The sequence below is a fragment of the Spermophilus citellus genome, assembly GCF_964194105.1.
Source record: "Spermophilus citellus genome assembly, chromosome: 1".
Classification (NCBI taxonomy): domain Eukaryota; kingdom Metazoa; phylum Chordata; class Mammalia; order Rodentia; family Sciuridae; genus Spermophilus; species Spermophilus citellus.
This window is the reverse complement of record NC_138182.1, coordinates 288,591,844-288,606,782: the sequence shown is the minus strand read 5'-3', so window position 1 is coordinate 288,606,782 and position 14,939 is coordinate 288,591,844. Positions and strand designations below refer to the sequence as shown.

Below are 14,939 nucleotides of genomic sequence, written 5' to 3'. Positions count from 1 at the left end.
GCAGCAGGAGTGGGAGCCGTTTATTGTCGGACAAGAGTGGTATATATACATTCCACACAGCTTATCTTAATTAACATAAACTCGATACAGCAGTCAACCAATAAGGAATCTCCACACTTAATGGCTTGTTGGCGTTACTTCACAAACCACTCCCCCTGGCAAAATGCCAGGCGCCATCTTGACTTGTTTACAGACTCTAACAGATTTCTATGTTGAACTAACCCTACATCCTTGGGATGAACCCCACTTGATCGTGGTGCACTATCTTTTCAATGTTTTTGTATGCAATTTGTCAATGGTAGACCAATGGTACAGAATAGAGGACACAGAGACAAACCCATATAAATATGGTTATGTCATACTCAACAAAGGTGTTAAAAACATTTACTGGAGAAAAGATAGGCTATTCAACAAATGGTGCTGGCAAAACTGGAAACCCATATGTAGCAAAATGAAATTAAACCTCGATCTCTCACCCTGCACAAAAATCAACTCAAGTGGATCAAAGACTTAGGCACTAGAACAGAGACCCTGCACCTAATAGAAAAAAACATAGGCCCAAGTCTTCACCATGTCAGCCTAGGATCTGAGTTCCTTAAAAGGATTCCTATATCGAGAAGGGCATGTGGGGCATGCACGCCTCACTGCCTTGGGCCCGGAAGGGTGATGTAACTGGGGCATCGCTGGCCTCACTATGTCTGCCTTTTTCAATTTTCAGAGTCTGTTGGCTGTAATCTTGCTCCATATATGTACCTGTGCTTATATCCGGTCCTTGGCACCCAGCCTTCTGGACAGAAATAAAACTGGACTATTGGGAATATTATGGAAGTGTGCCAGAATTGGTGAATGAAAGAGTCCTTATATTGTAGTATGCTGTGTAGTGATGGCCTTCAGCACCCTTTTCATACCGTATCTTGGAAAAATGGCAAAATTTAATTGCCATCAGACTTCAGTGTGAACAAGGAATTATCTGCAGAAAATAATGGAAAAAATGGTCAACCTTTTTATCTCTGAACATTGATGAGAGAAATTTCCAGATGGTGTTCTCTATTTTTATGTTATTGGACCAATGTTTTGTATAAATAACTAAGATATAACAATTTGATACACAGAGTTTAATAGTCTGTAACAATTAACCTCAGTACTGCTGCTACAGTATTACATTTTGTACAAATGTCAAAAAAAAAAAAGGATCCTAAAGTGCAAGAAGTAAAATCAAGAATCAATAAATGGGATGGATTCAAATTAAAAAGCTTCTTCTCAGCAAAGGAAGCAATTAATAATGTGAGGAGAGAGCCTACAGGTGGGAGAAAATCTTTACCTCATGCACCTCCAATAAAGTATTAATCGCTAGGACATATAAAGAACTCAAAAAACTTAACACCAAAAAAAGTATATATATAAAAAATTACAGAATAGAGGACACACACACACACACACACACATATATATATATTACAGAATAGAGGATATATATATATATATGTAATAAAGACCACAGAGGAGGTATTATATTAGTATTAGATGATATAGAATGGATATTATGTCAATATTAAAGGCTACCGAAAAGCTATTCTGTTTATTTTAGATGCTTGCATATTGATATTATATTAATATCAAAGGCCACAGTTCAGGTATCAAATTAATTTATAGTGTGAATATTATATTAATATTAAAGACCCCAGGGCACATTTTATATTACTTTCAGATGCTAAAGTATGATATTACATTAATATTAAAGGACACATGGCAGCTCTTCTATTTGTTTTAGATGCTATAGTATGGATGTCGCATTATTATTAAAGACCCTGGGGAAGGTATTTTGGTATAGTATGGATATCATATTAGTATTAAAGGCCACAAGGCAGCTGATATATTAGTTTTAGGTTCTATAACATGCATAGCATATTTCAGCTTTAGATATTATTTTATGGATAGCATATTAGTATTAATTGCCACAGGGATAGGTATTATATTTTTTCAGATGCTGTGGTATTGAGATTTCATTAGTATTAAAGGACATAATGCACCTATTTATTCATTGTACCAGGGAATAGACCCAGGGGTGCTTAACCACTGAGCCACATCCCCAGTCCTTTTGTATTTTTTAGTTTGAAATGGGTATTGCGAAGTTGCTTAGGGCTCTGCTAAATTGCTGAGTCTGGCTCTGAATTCATGATCTTCCTGCCTCAGCATCCCAAGTTACTGAGATTACAGGTATGCCCCACCACACTCAGCTATTTAATTTTTGATGCCCTATTGTGGTTATTATATAAGTGTTAAAGGCCATAGTGCAGTTATCGTATTAGTTTTAGATTCTGTATATGGATATCATTTTAGCATGAAAGGCAATATTGAAGTTATTACATTAGTTTTGGAGACCACACTATGGATATGGATATTATATTAATGTTAAAGGCCACAGGACAGGTATTAGTTTTCTAGGATTATGGATATTATTAATAATAAAGGGAACAGGACAATTATTATATTAATTTTAGTTGCTATAGTATCTACATCATATTAACATTTAAGGCCACAGCACGGCTATATATCTGTATTAGATACTGCACTAAAGATGTTATATTAATATTAAAAGATGAAGGGCATTAATATATCAGTTTTATATTTCATTGTATAAATATAATAGGATTAAAGGTCATAGGGTAGCTATTATATTAGTTTTAGATGCTATAGTAAGGATATTATATTAAAATTAAAGGTCATATGTTACCTATTATGTTAAATTCATAATTTGATATATTAATAATAAATATCACATGGAAGCTATAATGTTGGTATTGGTTACTATAGTATGGATCCATATTAATATCAAAGACCAAAAAGCAGCTATTTCATCAGTTTTAAATGTTCTAGTATAGATATCATATTGATATTAAAGCCCCAGGTCCACAATTATCCAACTTTAGTTGCTTTACTATGGATATCATGTTAGTATTAAAATCAACAGGGCAGTTATTAATTTTAGATATAACTCTAGGAATATCATTCATTAATGCCATAATACAGATATTATATTAGTTTAATTGCTATAATATGGATATCACATTAATATTAAAGGCCACAGAACTCCTTTTTATCAGTTTTAGATGCTAAAGTATGAACATTAAATAAACATTAAAATTCCCCAGGAAGTTATTGTTTGATTTCACAAGCCTGAAAAGGATAGTACATTAACATTAAAGGCCACAGGACATAGATTACAATGGTTTTAGAGGCTATAATATACATATCATATTCATAGTAAACACTATAGGGCAGCTATTAGTTTCAGATACTATAGTATGGATATCACATTAGTATTAAAGGCCACAGCACAGCGGCTATATTAGTTTTATTTATTTATTTTTTAAGAGAGAGAGAGAGAATTTTTAAAAATGTTTTCAGTGGACACAACATCTTTATTTTATTTTTATGTGGTGCTGAGGATCGAACCCAGTGCCCCGCGCATGCCAGGCGAGCGAGCGCGTTACCGCTTGAGCCACATCCCCAGCCCTAGTTTTAGATACTATAGTTTGGCTATCATATCAGTATTAAAGACCACAGGGCAGCTATTATACCAGTATGGATATTACATTATTTTAAATGTCAAAGTGCAGCTATTATTATTAGTTTATGATGTCATAGCACAAATATTACATTAAAATGTAGCCCATAGGACAGTTATCATATTAGTTTCAAGAGTTATACTATGGATATTAAATTAATATTAAAGGACACAGGGATGCTAATATATTAGTATCAGAGCTATAGAATATATGTTATATTAGTATTAAAGGCCAAACTTTATTATATTATCTTAAAGTATTATTTTATCAATATTACATTAACTCAAAGGCCAGAGGTCACCCATTATTTTAGTTTTTGATGTTATTCTATGAACACAATATAAATATGAGAGGCCACATGTCAGTTATTATACTTGTTTTAGATATCAAAGTATGGATATTACATTGATATTACAGCCCAAAGGGCAGTTCTTTTAAGTGTTTAAGGTGCTAATGTGTGTCTATTATATTAGCATCAAAGGCCACAGGACATACATTTTATCAGTTTTAGATGCTATAATACAGATATCATATTAGTATTAAATGCCACAGGGCAAGCTATTCTATTTGTTTAATGTGCTGTAGTATTGATATTACATTGATGTTAAAGGCCACAGAATAATATTAATATTGAATTAATAATATAGCTTTAGTTCCTATAGTATGGATATTATATTAGTATTCAAAGGCACAGGGAAGTTATTACATTATTTCAGAATGGTAGAGCATGGACATTTCCATAGTATTAAAGGACACACAGCAGATATTATATTAGTTATAGATACTATAGTGTGTCATTTGGTATTAGAGGCCATGAGGCAGCTGTTATAATAGTTTCAGGATCTGTAGCTTTTATATGACATTAGTATTGAAGGTCAGAGGGCAGATATTATATGTTTTAGTTGATATATTTTAGATATTATATTAATATAAAATACCATAGTATGACTGTTCTTTTAGTTTGAAATACTTTTAATTTGATATTATATTAGTAATAAAGAACACAGGGAAGATATTACATGTGTTTTACATACTTGTTTTAGAGGATACAGTAGGGATATTATATTAATATTAAAGGCAACAGATCAACTATTATGTTATCTGTTGCTACTGAAGGCCATAGGGAAGCTATTAGATCATTTTTACACGATATAGTGTGTATCTCATATTACTATTGCATTACTTTTAGATGGTATTGTATGGCTATCATATAACTATATTAAAGGCCATAAGAAAGCCATTATATTAGTTTTAGGTTCTATATTATGGATATTATATTGATATGAAGGCCACAGAGCAACTGTTCCTTTAGATGTTATAATAAAGATATTATTTTAGTATTATTTTTTTAGTTATCAATGGAGCCTTATTTTATTTATTTATATGCAGTGCTGAGAATCAAACCCAGTGCCTCGCACATGCTAGGCAGGTACTGTACCACTGAGCCACAACCCCAGCCCAGATAGTATATTATATATTAAAAACTAAAAGGACACAATATGTTTATCACATTAATATTAAAGACCCCTAGTAGCTATTATATTAAGTTTAGATGCATAATAGGATTAAAGGTCACAAGTCATTTATTACACTAGTTTTAGATCCTATAGTAAGAATATAATATTATTACTAAGGATACAGTACATGTATTTATTTAAGATGCTGGATTATAAATACTACATTAATATTTATGGCCACAGGGTATCTATTAATTAGTTAGATATGGTATCATATGAATATTACACTAATATTAAAGGAAACAGAGAATCTATTGTGAGTTTGAGATGTGGTAGTATGAATATATTAGTATAAAAGGCCATAGGCAGCTAATATATTAGTATTAAATTCTATAGTATAGATATTACATCAATATTAAAGGTCATTGTGCATCTATTATATCAGTTTTAGAGGCTACAGTATGAATATCACAGTATTAAAGAGCACAGTCAGCTATTAGTATCAGGTACTAGAATATGGACATTATATTAGTATTAGAGGCACAGGGACATATATTAGTTTAAGATGATATATATAGATATTATCTTAATTTTTTTAAGAGAGAGTGAGAGAGAGAGAGAGAATTTTTTAATGTTTATTTTTTAGTTTTCGGTGGACACACATCTTTGTTCATATGTGGTGCTGAGGATCGAACCCGGGCCGCATGCATGCCAGGCGAGCGTACTACCGCTTGAGCCACATCCCCAGCCCAGATATTATCTTAATATTAAAGGAAACAGGAATCTAATATAGATTATATATATTATGAATATCGTATTAATATAAGTTGTCACATGGCAAATGATAATATAGATTATTATTATTAGATTAGATAAATAAGACAGTATGTATATTACATTAATATTAAGATCTCAGGGCAGCTATTATGTTCAATTGAGATACAATAGTATGAATATCATATTACTGTAAAAAAACACAGAGCAGCTATTATTTTAATATTTGGTGTCATACTAATATAAAAGCCACGGGGTAGCTATTATATCAATTTCAGATGCTATATTATAGATATTATAACTTTTTGTAAACCACAGGGTGGCTATTATATCGGTTTTAAGTATTATATTATGAATATATTAGTATGAAAGACCACAAGAAAACTAATATATTAGTATAGTATGGATATTAAAATAATATTAAAGGCCACAGGGAAACTATCACATTCATTTTAGGTCCTAGAGTATGGATATTTTATCAGTATTAAAGTTCACAAGTTCAGCCATTATATTAGCATAAGTGCTACATTATGGATATCACTAATAATGCCTCAGGGTAGTTACTACATTAGTTTAATATGCAATAGTTGAAATTACATTGATGTTGAAGTCCACAATGCAGCTATTATATTAACTTTACATGCTATAGTATGCATATGATATTAACATTAAAGGACATAGGGCAGCTATTATAATACTAGTTTTAGCGGCTATGGTATGGATAGCATACCGTATAATATATACAAGGCAGTTATTTTATTAGTTATAGAATGTATATTATATTAGTATTAAAAGCCATAGAATAGCTCTTCTGTTTTAGATGCTATAGTATGGATATTGCATTATTATTAAAGACCACAGGAGAGCTACTTTGTTATAGTTAGATGGTATAGCATAAATGTCATGTTAGTATAAAAGTCATTAGGTCCCATATTTTATTAATTTTTAGAAGCTATAGTGTAGATATCATATTAATATTAAAGGCCACAGAACAGCTATTATATTAATAATTAGATGGTAAAACATGGATGTCATATCAACATTAAAGGCCACAGATAGCTAATATATTAGTATCAGATGCAAAAGCATGGACAGTCCATTCATTAAAGACCAAAACGAAGCTGTTATTTAGTTTTAAATGCTCTAGTAGGATATCACAGAAATATTAAAAGATAGAATATCTATTCTATTTGATTTAGATGTCATATTATGAATATCATATTAATAGAAGTTGTCACACAGCAAGTATTATATTAGTTTCAGATGCTATAGTATTGAGATCTCATTTGTAGTTAAATGCACAGGGTTCCTATTTATTTTATTTTTTATTTTTTTGTACAACTATTTATACAAATTCAACAAAGGTAATATCACATCAGGGAAGGTCTAGGAAACACCACCATTCGACTATGGCACGTTTGAATGCAGAACATTACAACTACACATCAGCCAGGTTACAAACCTAAATGAGAACTCAACTCACACTTCAAAGGAGAGGAAAAAAGGAAAAGAGGCTGTGTGGGCACTTGTATTCTACGTCTTGACTCACAGTATAAATTAGATCTAGGTCAAGTACAAGAGCTCATGCCAGAGCAAAACCCTCCTGAGTGCAAAGGCTGAAGTCTGAATTGTAAAATTTCTAGAAAAAGGTGAATTCTCCATGGAGGAAACCTGGCAAAGTGTCTTACTTCAACTGTAATTCACATCTGTCCACACCATGCTCATGTAACTTCTTGACATATCAAGTAGGCTCGACTTCCAGTTAAACATGTTTTTAAGTTGAAGGTCTTGGCCCACTTTGTCAGATCTGGGCACATTTGTAGATGAGTTCTTTGTGTTGATATAGTATAGGTTAAGTTCTCTCCTACCTGAAGGAAATCAGGAAAGTTGGCAATCTCAAAACAATAAAAACTGGTATGCATTCAAACCTTGCATAAATAGCTTTTAAACAATTTGTACAAAATAGTTCTTCATAATGTAAGATGTAACAAAACCAACCAAACAAAATGTGTCAGGACAGCAGCAGATGGGGTGTGTGGTCCACTTTATGTTGACACTAAAAACACTGGCATTTTAAGGTACAATGTGTCCAAAACAAAAATATCATGGTGGGTGGGGTAGGGAGAACACTGAACTCAGGCTTCTAAGAAAATTCCTCCAAAGCCCATCTTCCTCCCACAGGAATGTATTCTTTTTTTTTTTAAGAGAGAGAGGATTTTTTAATATTTATTTTTTAGTTTTAGAGGACACAAAATCTTTGTTGGTATGTGGTGCTGAGGATCAAACCCGGGCCGCACGCATGCCAGGCAAGCGCGCTACCGCTTGAGCCACCTCCCCAGCCCCGGGAATGTATTCTTATAAAGGCCCTTAGCTGTGGTCCAGAAAGCAGTGCACTTACAACACAAAAAGACCAGAGGGAAGAGTCTGGCTCACACATCCCCAAATGGGTGGTTGAACAGCTTCTCCCTTGGCAAGACTTGCAAAACGGAATTATTCTGTGGTCTGTTGTTCCAAGTTTCATGAGAAATAAAGGCCCTCATGTTTGTAAAGTCTTTCTCCTCCCCGGCTGGGCCTACCCCCATCTACCCCATATTTACACACTTGTCCTTGGACTAACTCAGGTTTTGCAGGAATTTTTTTTCCACTTGCCCAAACTGGACACTCACAGACATTTCAGCTATGAACTGCTCATAGACTTCCTTGGTGACTTGCTTGCAGCACTTCAGGTCAATAGGACAGAGATTTCCACAGCATTTAAAGAAGGACAGGCACCCATCAGTGACCTTATCTCAATCTGACAGGTTGATCTCAGAGAGTCTCAGGTGGAGGTGCTAACAAGCGGTAAGCAAGTTGATGGACTGGTTGGTGACATGGTTACAGTGACTAAGGTGGAGCTTGGAGAGCAGGGGCAGGTGGTAGATGATAAGCCGCAGGTAGACATCTGTGATGTCCAGCCCTGCCAGGCGCAGCTCTACAATGTTCCGGAGCTTGCTCCGATTGTCCATCTGACCTGGCTTGTTATCTATGGGTAGAGACAGAAGATCCCACATCTGGGCATCCTTTAGTCCTTCTACCCACTGGACATCCAGAGTCTGGAGGAGTGGACAACTGGAGCTACAGAGGGCTGAGACTGCAATCCATGAGCAGCCAGACAGAACCAAGTCTTGGAGCCCAGGCAACAAGTTGATGAGCCAGCTCAGCTGCTTCTTGGAGATATTGGTCTAGCTGAGGTCAAGGGAGATGGGCTGTTGCCGGATGATGCCACTCAGCATCAGGGGTGTGATGAACTTGCAGTGGTTCAGGTCAGTGCAGGTCTACAACTGCTTATCACAGCACCAGTGGTTCCAGGTCCTGCAGACCCACATGCAGGCACACAGGTCTTGGTGGCTGAAGTAGATGAAGACAGCCATCCACACCCCCCTGTGCATGACATGGGCTGCCCCATCATCCAGGGGCAGTGAGTCAGGTGGGAGGGCTGATGGGGGGGGTGGCCAGATCATGTGGCACTCCATCTGGAAGCGCTTGGGTGGGGACATGGAGGCAGAGGCTGGGAGATGACTCTGGGTGGGTTGCACAGGCTGGGCTCCATTGAGCCCCTTGCTGAAGCCATGGGGGCACTCACAGAGGTCCAGGGGCCCCTTGGGCTCCTCCTTCCCACTTTTGGGTTCTGACTTGATTGGCTGGTGGTTCTCTGTGGGCCAGGCTGCTTTCTGTCTTCTAGATCTTGTGGTTGAGCTCCTTGCTCAGCTCCTTGTTGGGAAGCCACTGTTTCTGGGCATCTTCACCTTTTTCTTCTCCTCTGGGCCCCCAGTCCCCTCATTGCTAGGCCCAGCTGTGGGCAAGTTGGAGCATGAGTGGCCACTCTCCCTGGTCTTGGGACGGGGTGCTTCAAGCAGATCATCCTCTGGTTCCCGCTTGAAGCTTCCGAGGGGGCTTGTTGGCCAGCGCCATCCGTCCCTGAGTTATTCCAGGACCTCTGCTTTTTCCTGAAAGTTGACCTTCTTTGCCAGGTTTTAGCTACTGCTGGAAGTGAGACTGGATCTCCATCAAGGGCTGAGTCTGCTGCCTAGAAGGGGCCTGGCGAGTGGTGAGAGGAGGAAGCGTGGGGCGTTTGAAGCATCAAGGCTCATTTGCGTCCACTCAGCTGTTGGGGCTTCTCGTATTCCTGCTTCCTCCTCAGGTGTACATCGTCAGATTTTCAGCACAGGATGCCATCGGGGGCACCTTCTTGGGGTGTTTATCTGACCTATGCTGGGCAGCCTCCTCACAATCACTCCTGCCCTTCCTTGAAGTCCAGGTTCATCTTCTGCTCCTGGAGCTGAGAGCTGGGCAGGTTGGAGGCATACTTAAAGCCAGGGCCACGCTTTTGTTTCCAGGTCTGGCTGTCATGGTTACACTTTGGACACTCCAGCAGTTTGGAAGCTCCTTGTTGACCACACCCTCTGACTCCTTAGTCTTAAGGCCTGCAGATAGATGGTCTCACTGCAGATGGAGTACTCCATGAGCATGAGGTTAAACTTGCCCTCTTCCTCTTCCACTGTGCCTTCCTTCACCGCCGCGCCACACACAAGGCACACAGCAGTGTGGGGCAGCACTGGCACAATGCACTGCCACCTGATGCAGCTCTGCTTCATCAGCCCGGCCCAAACTTCTTCCTGTCCTTGCAGGCAGGCCTCGCACTTGCTGCATCGCGTCTGGCGCCTGCAGGCTCCTGCTGTGGTCCAGTTGGTGGCCAGTTTCACTGTGGAGGTCAGGCCCAGCTTGCCCTTGGGTAGACCCACCGCCCTGGTTCCGGTGGGAACACCTGTGAAGACATAAGGAGAAGTGGCCATGTGACTGCAGTCTTGTCTATAAGCCAAGAAACACCAAGTGTTACTGGCCAAAACCAGAAGTTGGAGAGACAAGGAAGGTTCCTTCTCTGTAGCCTTCAGAGCGAGCTGGCCCCTGCCGGCTGACACCTTGATTTCAGGCTTCTGGCCTCCAGAACTGGTCTGGTTCCCATTCATGGTCATCGTCCTGGGCACTCACGGACATGGTCATGTGGTGGGCCTAGGCTCATGGTGCTGACGTGGCTGCATCTGGAGCAGATTCGGCTCCTCCTGGCCTGGGCTCGGCCTCCGGCTGCCGAGAGGCGGGAGACGCTCACCTGCACACCTCGCAGGCCCTCACCGGACGGGGCGGGAGGGGCTGGCGGGGTTCCTGTTTATTTAATGTTCCATGTCACGCTGTGGATATTATATTAGTATTAAAGGCCACACTAGCTATTTTGTTCATTGTAGATACTATAATATGGAAATATTTAAGCATGAAAAGTGACATGAAAGCTATTACATTAGTGTTAGAGGTTATAGTATTGACATCACATTAACTATAAATGTCACAGGGCAACTATTATATTAGTATTGGATGCTATAATGGATATTATATTAATATTGAAGGCCACAGGGCAGCTATGACATTAATTTTGGATGCTATAGTGTGGATTTTAGTATTAAAGGCAACAGGAAAGATATTAGTTTTAGATGGAATGCTTTGTATATTACAGTAATATGAAAAGTGACAGGGCAGCTATTATATCATTTTAGAAAGTATAGCATGGTTATTATAATAGTGTTAAAGGCTAAAGGGCAGCTAATACACTAGTAACAGATTCTACACTGTGGATATCTGATTAGTATTTAGCACCACAGTGTAGCTATTTTTATTAGTTTCACATGCTACAGTATGGGTGATATATTAGTATTAAGGCAACATGACAACTATTATATTAGTATCAGGTGCCTCTCTATGGATCTCATATTAAAAATGAGGCCACAGAGCAGCTATTATATTCATTTCAGATGCTAGAATTAAAAGCCACAGGATAGCTATTATGTAATTTCTGATGCTATGAGGCCAACATCACTTTGATCCCAAAACCAGACAAAGATACTTCAAAGAAAGAAAACTACAGACCAATATCTCTAATGAACTTGGATGCAAAAATTCTCAATAAAATTCTGGCAAATCGAATACAAAAACATATCAGTAAACTTGTGCACCATGATCAAGTAGGATTCATTCCTGGGATGCAAGGATGGTTTAATATACAGAAATCAATAAATGCTATTCACCACATCAATAGACTTAAAGACAAGAACCACATGATCATCTCGATGGATGCAGAAAAAGCATTTGACAAAGTACAGCATCCCTTTATGTTCAAAACACTAGAAAAACTAGGGATAACAGGAACTTACCTCAACATTGTAAAAGCTATATATGCTAAACCTCAGGCTAGCATCATCCTACATGGAGAAAAACTGAAGGCATTTCCTCTAAAATCTGGAACAAGACAGGGATGCCCTCTATCACCACTTCTATTCAATTTAGTTCTTGAAGTACTAGCTAGAGCAATTAGACAGACAAAAGAAATTAAAGGCATAAAAATAGGAAAAGAAGAAATTAAACTATCGCTATTTGCGGATGACATGATAATATACTTAACAGACCCAAAAGAGTCTACAAAGAAGCTGCTAGAGTTAATAAATGAATTCAGCAAAGTGGCAGGTTATAAAATCAACACGCATAAATCAAAGGCATTCCTGTATATCAGCAACAAAACCTCTGAAATGGAAATAAGGAAAACCACTCCATTCACAATATCCTCAAAGAAAATAAGATACTTGGGAATCAACCTAACAAAAGAGGTGAAAGATTTATACAATGAAAACTACAGAACCCTAAAGAGAGAGATAGAAGAAGATCTCAGAAGATGGAAAAATGTACCCTGTTCATGGATAGGCAGAGCTAACATCATCAAAATGGCGATATTACCCAAAGTTCTCTACAGGTTTAATGCGATGCCAATCAAAATCCCAACGGCATTTCTTGTAGAAATAGACAAAGCAATCATGAAATTCATATGGAAAAACAAAAGACCCAGAATAGCAAAAGCAATTCTAAGCAGGAAGTGTGAATCTGGAGGTATAGCGATACCAGAGGTCAAACTGTACTACAAAGCAATAGTAACAAAACCAGCATGGTACTGGTACCAAAACAGGCAGGTGGACCAATGGTACAGAATAGAGGACACAGAGACTAATCCACAAAGTTACAACTATCTTATATTTGATAAAGGGGCTAAAAGCATGCAATGGAGGAAGGATAGCATCTTCAACAAATGGTGCTGGGAAAATTGGAAATCCATATGCAACAAAATGAAATTAAATCCCTTTCTCTCGCCATCCACAAAAATTAACTCAAAATGGATCAGGGAGCTAGATATCAAATCAGAGACACTGCATCTGATAGAAGAAAAAGTTGGCTCCGATCTACATATTGTGGGGTCGGGCTCCAAATTCCTTAATAGGACACCCATAGCCCAAGAGTTAACAACAAGAATAAACAAATGGGACTTACTTAAACTAAAAAGTTTTTTCTCAGCAAGAGAAACAATAAAAGAGGTAAATAGAGAGCCTACATCCTGGGAACAAATTTTTACCCCCCACACCTCAGATAGAGCCCTAATATCCAGAATGTACAAAGAACTCAAAAAATTGAACAATAAGATAACAAATAACCCAATTAACAAATGGGCCAAGGACCTGAACAGACACTTCTCAGAGGAGGACATACAATCAATCAACAAGTACATGAAAAAATGCTCACCATCTCTAGCAATCAGAGAAATGCAAATCAAAACCACCCTAAGATACCATCTCACTCCAGTAAGATTGGCAGCCATTATGAAGTCAAACAACAATAAGTGTTGGCGGGGATGTGGGGAAAAGGGTACACTTGTACACTGCTGGTGGGGCTGCAAAATGGTGAGGCCAATTTGGAAAGCAGTATGGAGATTCCTGGGAAAGCTGGGAATGGATCCACCATTTGACCCAGCTATCGCACTTCTCGGACTATTCCCAGAGGACCTCAAAAAAGCGCTCTATAGGGATACGGCTGCATCAATGATTATAGCGGCACAATTCACAATAGCTAGACTGTGGAACCAATCTAGATGCCCATCAATAGATGAATGGATAAAAAAATGTGGCATCTATACACAATGGAGTATTATGCAGCACTAAGAAATGACAAAATCATAGAATTTGCAGGGAAATGGATGGCATTAGAGCAGATTATGCCAAGCGAAGCTAGCCAAGCCCTAAAAAACAAATGCCAAATGTCTGCTTTGATATAAAGAGAACAACTAAGAACAGAACAGGAAGGAAGAACATGAGGAAAAGACTACAGTAAACAAAGACGAATGGGGGGAGAGAAACGGGGAGAGAAGGGAAAGCCCATGGAAATGGTAGGAGACCTTCAATGATACATAAAATTATAAGAGGTTATGAGGGGCAAGGGAGAGGGAAAAAGAGGGAGAGAATTGAGCAACAGCAGAGGAGGTAGAGAGGGAAGATGGGAGGGGAGGGGAGGGGAGGGGGGATAGTAGGGGATAGGAAAGGTAGCAGAACACAACAGTCACTAATATGGCATTATGTAAAAATGTGAATATGTAACAGATGTGATTCTGCAATCTGTATTTGGGGTGAAAATGGGAGTTCAAAACACAATTTGAGCCAAATGTATGAAAGATGATATATCATGAGCTATGTAATGCTTTAAATAATCAATTAAAAAAAAGGCCAAATGACATTTATTACATTGGTTTTAGAGGCTGTAATATGCATATCATATAAGCATTGAAGGCAGATAATATATTAGCTTTAGAAGCTATAGTATGAATATCATAAGAGTCTTAAGGCTTCAGGGAGGTTGTCTTATTGCTTCAGAGGCTACAGTATGAATATTGTGTCAGTATAAAGGGCAACTGGACAGCTAGTATACTAGTGTTATATGTTCCACTATGGACATCACATTAGTATAAAAGGCCACAGAACATCTCTGATGTCAATTTTAGATGCTACAATATGAATATGTTAGTATTAAATACCAGAGGGCAGCTATTATATCAATTTTAAATGATATAATATCACATTAAAATTAAAAGCCAAATGACAGCTATAGAATCAGTTTTCAATGCAAGAGTTTGGTTATCACATCAATTGAAAGGCCACAGAGCAGCTATAATATCAGTTTTAGATACTACTATATGGATATAGTAGTATTATAAGACACAGGGCAGCTATTATATTTGTTG

At 37.8% G+C, this 14,939-nt stretch overlaps 2 pseudogenes across 2 annotated transcripts in view; one reads left to right on the top strand and one right to left on the bottom strand.

Moving 5' to 3' along the window:
• Positions 1 to 629: 629 nt before the first annotated feature.
• On the top strand, positions 630 to 1,146 carry LOC308647312 (protein kish-A-like; annotated as a pseudogene). The gene has a single exon. The product of its transcript is annotated as a protein kish-A-like (transcript).
• Positions 1,147 to 7,802: 6,656 nt separating this feature from the next.
• Positions 7,803 to 14,939, bottom strand: part of LOC308657944 (lysine-specific demethylase 2B-like) — a 60,553-nt pseudogene continuing 53,416 nt past the window's right edge. The window contains exon 4 of the transcript XR_014024382.1: positions 7,803 to 10,604. The product of XR_014024382.1 is annotated as a lysine-specific demethylase 2B-like (transcript). The remainder of the gene's footprint in view (positions 10,605 to 14,939) is intronic.